The sequence below is a fragment of the Dendrobates tinctorius genome, unplaced genomic scaffold, assembly GCF_039654945.1.
Source record: "Dendrobates tinctorius isolate UK_male_01 unplaced genomic scaffold, ASM3965494v1 ptg000027l, whole genome shotgun sequence".
Classification (NCBI taxonomy): domain Eukaryota; kingdom Metazoa; phylum Chordata; class Amphibia; order Anura; family Dendrobatidae; genus Dendrobates; species Dendrobates tinctorius.
The window spans coordinates 18,061,447-18,069,544 of record NW_027361695.1 but is presented as its reverse complement, the minus strand read 5'-3'; the positions used below and the strand labels follow the sequence as shown (position 1 = coordinate 18,069,544).

Here is an 8,098-nt window from a genome sequence, read left to right as displayed (position 1 = left end):
GCCTGCCCCTAACGCCTGGGACTCGCCATGGTGGGAGGAAAGAGGATCAGGGTGAGGATTCTGTGGTCCAGACTCCTGGCTAGTGAGACTGGACCGTGTGGAAGACAGGTAGTGCTGGGAAATACTGGAAGCATTATCTGCCATTTAACCAACCACCTGTTTGCACTGTTCTGGCTTTAAGAGTGGTGTCCTGCAACCCTCTGCAAAATGGGACAGGAACCTACGTCTCATGGATGATCGTGTTTGTTGTGTTCCCAAAGCATGCATAGTTTCACTTGGACAACGGCTTTGGCCTCAGCGTGCACCATCAGCAGAACGTAAACTTCTCTGTCCCTTACCCCACGCCTTGTGCTTTTTTAAATTATGTATATAATATATGCATGCAAATTTTCTGGTATTAATAGGTAAAAGAAAATATGTTGCCTGGAAAAGGACTTTTGTTTTTAGCTTACAGCAGCAGTATACCTATGGAAGGCCTGTAAGGCAATAAATCCTTCCTGTATGCCTCTAATCCAAAACTGCTTGAGAATGGCACTTGAGCACCCGAGATACTCAATCGAGTAACGAGTGTAACCAAGCACCGCGATCAGTGGCGTAGCAACTGTTTGTGGCGCCCGGGGCGGTCGAAAAATTTGCCGCCCCTTTGGTCGTTGATAATACATAAGAGGCTGGGGGCCCCACCTATAGCGTCACACAGAGGGCCCCCACCAAACAGCGCCACACAGAGGACCCCCACCAAACAGCGCCACACAGAGGGCCCCCACCAAACACAGTCACACAGAGGGCCCCCACCTACAGCGCCACACAGAGGGCCCCCACCACATAGCAAGTGCCAACCATGATGCTACCACAGAAAGGAAACCAAAATAAATGTCTCATGAAGATAAACCCTGTATACCCGTCATTGCGAGGGGGTCACCTGCCCAGGACCCCCATGTATTAGCAAGAGCTGTGTGGATTAAAGATGTTTGTGTATTAATACCACAAATATCTGCCGTCCCCAGTAAAGGTGGATTAACAGCGAAACCCTGTCTGCAATGAAACAATCCAATAAAATATCACAGAAGAAAATAATAAATCCAAAACCTGTTGGTCGCGTTGCTGTACGTCCTGGTGTGCAGTAGCGCGACAGCGCAAACACCGGCACCAGGGCATCCAGAAAGCTCATCCAGCAATTTGACCATTCTGCATTTATAATGCTTTTGCTTAAATTCAGCTTACTTACAGATGTAGCAGAGCCATGTTTGTCATTTGGCATAACTCACTCATCTAATATATAAAGCTCAAAGTGTGTATGTATGTATGTATGTACAGTATGTATGTATGTGTGTATATATGTATGTGTGTATGTATGTATGTGTGTATGTCCGGGATTGGCATCCGCACCGTCACAGCTACAGCCACAAAATTTGGCACTGTCACACGTCTGGACCCCGAGAGCGTCTTAAGCTATGTTGTGAGGCGAAATTTTAACCCCGTGCGTTCCAATTCACCAAACAATTTTGCCCCTGCCTACATACTGGGGAAAAAGTGTGTGCGCGTCAAGCCCCGCCCCTCATTATGATGTCATAATGCCCCTATTTGCATCCTGGGGAAGCAGTGTGTGCGTATCAAGCCCCGCCCCTCATTATGATGTCACAATGGTTGCCATGGCGACGCTGATGTCATCATAGGTTGGAAGCCCTGCCTCCGCTCATTATGATGTCATAATGGTTGACTATGGGATGGAGGATGTGTGATGGGTATATGGGCACGGGACTATGGGATGGAGGATATGTATGATGGGTATATGGGCACGGGACTATGGGATGGAGGATGTGTGATGGGTATATGGGCACTGGACTATGGGATGGTGGATATGTATGACGGGTATATGGGCACTCGACGATGAAATGGCGAATATGTATGATGGGTATATGGGCATGGGACTATGGGATGGAGGATATGTATGACGGGTATATGGGCACGGAACTATGGGATGGAGGATGTGTGACGGGTATATGGGCACTGGACTATGGGATGGTGGATATGTATGACGGGTATATGGGCACTCGACTATGAAATGGCGAATATGTATGATGGGTATATGGGCACTGGACTATGGGATGGAGAATATGTATGACGGGTATATGGGCACGGAACTATGGGATGGAGGATGTGTGATGGGTATATGGGCACTGGACTATGGGATGGTGGATATGTATGACGGGTATATGGGCACGGGACTATGGGATGGAGGATATGTATGACGGGTATATGGGCACTCGACGATGAAATGGCGAATATGTATGATGGGTATATGGGCACGGGACTATGGGATGGAGGATATGTATGACGGGTATATGGGCACGGGACTATGGGATGGAGGATATGTATGACGGGTATATGGGCACGGAACTATGGGATGGAGGATGTGTGATGGGTATATGGGCACTGGACTATGGGATGGTGGATATGTATGACGGGTATATGAGCACTCGACTATGAAATGGCGAATATGTATGATGGGTATATGGGCACGGGACTATGGGATGGAGAATATGTATGACGGGTATATGGGCACGGAACTATGGGATGGAGGATGTGTGATGGGTATATGGGCACGGGACTATGGGATGGAGGATATGTATGACGGCTATATGGGCACGGGACTATGGGATGGAGGATATGTATGACGGGTATATGGGCACGGAACTATGGGATGGAGGATGTGTGATGGGTATATGGGCACTGGACTATGGGATGGTGGATATGTATGACGGGTATATGAGCACTCGACTATGAAATGGCGAATATGTATGATGGGTATATGGGCACGGGACTATGGGATGGAGAATATGTATGACGGGTATATGGGCACGGAACTATGGGATGGAGGATGTGTGATGGGTATATGGGCACTGGACTATGGGATGGTGGATATGTATGACGGGTATATGGGCACTCGACTATGAAATGGCGAATATGTATGATGGGTATATGGGCACTGGACTATGGGATGGAGAATATGTATGACGGGTATATGGGCACGGGACTATGGGATGGAGGATATGTATGACGGATATATGGGCACGGGACTATGAGATGAAGGATGTGTGATGGGTATATGGGCACTGGACTATGGAATGGAGAATATGTATGACGGGTATATGGGCACGGGACTATGGGATGGAGGATGTGTGATGGGTATATGGGCACTGGACTATGGGATGGAGGATATGTATGACGAGTATATGGGCACTCGACTATGAAATGGCGAATATGTATGATGGGTAAATGGGCACGGGACTATGGGATGGAGGATATGTATGACGGCTATATGCGCACGGGACTATGAGATGAAGGATGTGTGATGGGTATATGGGCACTGGACTATGGGATGGAGGATATGTATGATGAGTATATGGGCACGGAACTATGGGATGGAGGATGTGTGATGGGTATATGGGCACGGGACTATGGGATAGCGGTTATGAATGACGGGTATATGGGCACGGGACTATGGGATGGAGGATAATTATAATTTGTTATAACTTACCACAGTTAGTAACTATGCCCGGGCAGCGCCGGGCTTTTCAGCTAGTTGTCACATAATAAGGCAATTTTTTTTGCATTGGGTCCTACTATATATCAAGCAATTGCATTGTGAGCAATTCCCTGGCAATGTTTCTTTTTTTCCCCTCAGTTCTCATCAGTTGTGTCAACCGCCTGCTGTACGACATGCACAAGGGGTGTAAAAAAATCAGTCATAAGGGTACGTAAAATTCAGGCTCCTAAACTGGGCTACAAGATGTGGAATGGGAAAGTGCTTACAATGCAATTGCTTCACTGCTTGTACATCATGCAGTTATATGACACACCCAACTCTGCTATATCTGTGCATAACCACATCACTATTATCAGCTCTGAGCAGCTGCTGCAGAACCTCTTGGCAGGGATCACACACACAGAGGGCATGCAGCCTGGTGAAGCAGTTTTTTCCATTAATAATAAAAAAAGAAAAAAAAAACTTCATGAGTTTTCTACTAGTTGCACATACTAATAGGATTAGCAGGGCTGCCCTGCTCTCCCCCCATGCCTGGGGCACAGATCCCTGCAGCAGAGCTTCCTGGCACTCTATAGCCCCTCACCCACACAGTGCCCCCAGCACAGCAGGGGGGCAGCTTACCTGCAGGGCAGGAGTGGGCATCAGCCTGGCAGAGGACTTGGTTCCCGGGCTGTAAAGCTCCTGTCCCGGGCACATTCAGCATGAGTGAGAGCATGGAGCAAATCCTGCCCTGGATCCAGTGTATACACATCAGACTGGGCTGGCCTACAGCAATCCCAGCCACCCCCATAACTGGAGGAAGGAGGAGACCTCCAGCACTGCTGCACCATCCACAGCCAGGGAGACTGGGCGGAAATGAGTTCTCCCACAGAGGAGAGGAATTGCTGCTGCTGCTGCCGCGCTGCCCCCACACACGTGCCGCCTGGGGCGGACCACCCCCCCTGCCCCCCCCACGCTACGCCACTGACCGCGATGCTTGATCAAGTATTGAGCAGTGGCAAGCAGGCTTGCTCATCACTTCTAGATACACCTCTGGTTCATACTGTATATAGGGGGCTATGTGTGGTCTCATACTATATACAAAGTGCTATGTGAGGGCTCATATTGAATATAGAGAGGCTATGTGGTGGCTCATACAATATGTAGAGGCTATGTGGGGGATCATACTATATATAGAGTGGCTATGTGTGGTCTCATACTATATACAAAGGGCTATGTGAGGGCTCATATTGAATATAGAGAGGCTATGTGGTGGCTCATATTATATATAGAGGCTATGTGGGGGCTCATACTATATATTGAGTGGCTATGTGAGGGCTCATACTATATAAAGAGAGGCTATGTGAGGGCTCATATTGAATATAGAGAGGCTATGTGAGGGCTCATATTGAATATAGAGAGGCTATGTGGGGGCTCATACTATATACAAAGTGGCTATGTGGGGGCTCATACTATATATAGAGGCTATGTGGGGGCTCATACTATATATAGAGAGGCTATGTGGGTTCTGACAACGTATATAGAGGGGCTATGTGAGGAATCATACTGTATGTAGGAAGCTAAGTGTGAGCTCTTACAGTATAAAGAGGTATAGAGGAGAGCTGTATATGGGCTCATATGGTATGTATGGGGTGTCAGCATATTTAATTCTGCTCAATATTAAGTTATAAAATTATTATTAATATAAAATAATAATTGTAATTAATATGTTACAGTCTATCATGTAGCCCCTTGGGATAAGTAATAGCCCAACCCTGGTATATAGTAACATTATCCTACAGTAGCATGTCCACCTCCCCATCCAACCATCCATATAATCTAATCTTCTATAATACTGGGATATATGAGTTATTATTATTGATTTATCACTGTTCAAATCAGTAGGAACTACTCCGGAATTACAGTGTATGGTAACATTGTGGCATTTTATAAAAGTTTTAAGAAGCCAAGGTGGATAGTTAGAGTCCATTTCATGTATATGGTAATGAATTGGTTGTATGGCCGGCTCTGGTCTCTTTAAACAGCTGCTGCTCCTGCTGATGATGTCACGGAATGTTGAGGTTTCTGGCTCTGCCCCCTTGCATTATGACATCACACACAAACATTGTGTAAAGAGCTGCAGAGCCAACATTCCATCTGACAGTTGCAGACGGTGGAGAGAGATAAGTCGGCGCTATGTCATCTCTTGTTGTGTCCTTCATTTTCTTCTATCATCTATTTCTCATTTATTTTTTATTCATTAAGGAGTCTTTATTCTCTATAATACAAGCAGGTCCAAAATAAATAGTGAACCCCTCATATTAGGAGATGTCCAAATTTTACAGCCTTTCTTCCAACAGTAAAGAGATACATATGATGTGACGGGATTTATCTTCAAGTACAGAAATGACAATGATTTACCGATTATCCATCACATTTTACTGGTTTCTGACTTTCTTGCTCATCAGGTCCATAGATTAGTTATAATTAAGAGAATCCCCTCAGCCATAACTGGAACATGACGACTTCTTGATTTTTAGGCCATGTATTGTTATAGAATCATCCAAATCTGGGAGATTAAAGTTACATCCTGTAAAGGGAACACATGTAACATGAAGATAATTATGTAATTGTCGGATGTTATAGAGACACATAGTAAAATACAGTCCAGGTCACAAATATAAATCCAACCAATATTGGGAAATCCTTGTACAACACCGATGTATATACATATTAGCTCCATATGTAGTAAAACTATTCAAATATTCCCCCACATTGCTAGGATTCATATAGTTTGATCTCTAATATATTGGACAATGCACTTCAGTGGAAGTGAGGTTGTTGGATCCGCACCCACTAGCTGCTACTTGCGATGTCACGGAATGTGGTGATTGTTGGCTCTGCCCACATTAGCTGTTCCTTGTTATGTCTTAGAGCAGCGTTCCCCAGCTCCAGTCCTCAAGAGCCACCAAGGATTCATGTTTTCAGGATTTCCTTAGTATGGCCTAAGTGATAATTGCAGTACCTGCACAGGCAAAAATTCCATCACCTGGGCAATACGAATGAAATCCTGAAAACATGAACCGTTGGTGGCTCTTGAGGACTGGAGTTGGGGAACACTGTCTTAGAGTGATGGGATAGTTGATCCGCCCCAAATAGCTGCGTCATATGATGTCACGGAAGATTATGGTTGTTGGCTTCATCCACATTAGCTCTTATTTTTCATTTCACGAAATGTTTTGGTTGTTAGCTTTGCCCCCATAAGACACTACTTATGATGTCACTAAATGTTTTGGTTGTTGGTTTCACCCCCATTACCTTCTACTAGTGATGTCACTGAATGAATACAAGTAATAGAAATGTTAAGCTAGTCCTACATGTATGCCTCAAATTAATGGTCTTGTTGTGGATACATTTTATATTCTGTATTTATACTAATGATCACCCCAAAGACATATAATAACGCACAATTTCATCTGTCCTGTCTGCAGTTGTACAAGTTGCAGCTGTCGTCATCCTATTAGATAGATAAGAATTTATATATGTCTGTTTATGCTTTAAATAGAATCTGTCACCCCCCCCCCCGCGAGACGTATATGGCCTATTAATATGGGCATACAGGTAATAGAAATGTTAAGCTAGTCCTACCTGTATGCCTCATATTAATGGTCTTGTTGTGGATACATTTTAGATTCTGTCTTTATGCTAATGATCAGCCCAATGACTCATCACAACGCACAGCTTCATCAGCTTTGGAAGTGGAAATTGGTACCCTTACCTCTTGGCCCGTGTGGAGTTGCACAAGTTGTACCAACAACATGTCCGCCCCTGTCCATCCCTGAATGGAACCATAGGAAGAATGACACTACAGCTACAGAGGTGACCGTCTGATAGCCTAGCTCGACTACCCACCTCTCCTGAAGACCCTTTCAGCTTTTGAGACTTGGGTGGAGGACATCATCTCTGAAAATAGGGTCCTACAGCTGCACCCCAACAGTTTGAGTATCACTCTTAGATGAGTACATACCCTCAGAGCAGAAGGGGGCGCGTAGCCTCTCACTGTGTCACTGAGGAGGATAGCATTCGCCAGAGATTACTCCGGAGTGGTGGTTGTGGTGGGATGCAGGTCTGGACAGCTGTTGTCATCCTATTAGATAGATAAGAATTTATATATGTATGTTTTATGCTTTAAACTGAATCTTTCCCTCCCCACCCGAGACGTATATGACTTATTAATATCGGCATACAGGTAATACAAATGTTAAGCTAGTCCTACCTGTATACCTCATATTAATGGTCTTGTTGTGGATAAATGTTATATTCTGTCTTTATGCTAATGATCAGCCCAATGACTCATCATAACGCACAGTTTCATCTGCTTTGGAGATGGAAATTGGTCCTCTTACCTCTTGGCCCATGTGCAGTTGCACAAGTTGCATCAACAAAATGTCCGCCCCTGTCCACCCCTGAATGGAACCATAGGAAGGATGACACTACAGCTACAGAGGTGAACGTCTGATAGCCTAGCTCGACTACCCACCTCTCCTGAAGACCCTTTCAGCTTTTGAGAAT

General features: G+C 45.2%; 1 long non-coding RNA gene across 3 annotated transcripts in view; it reads right to left on the bottom strand.

The window, feature by feature from the left end:
- Window positions 1–8,098, bottom strand: part of LOC141084843 (uncharacterized) — a 96,784-nt gene that overhangs the window by 77,315 nt on the left and 11,371 nt on the right. For all 3 annotated transcript variants that reach the window (XR_012231135.1, XR_012231137.1, XR_012231136.1), the window contains one exon: window positions 7,554–7,673. This is a non-coding gene — a long non-coding RNA (uncharacterized lncRNA). The remainder of the gene's footprint in view (window positions 1–7,553; window positions 7,674–8,098) is intronic.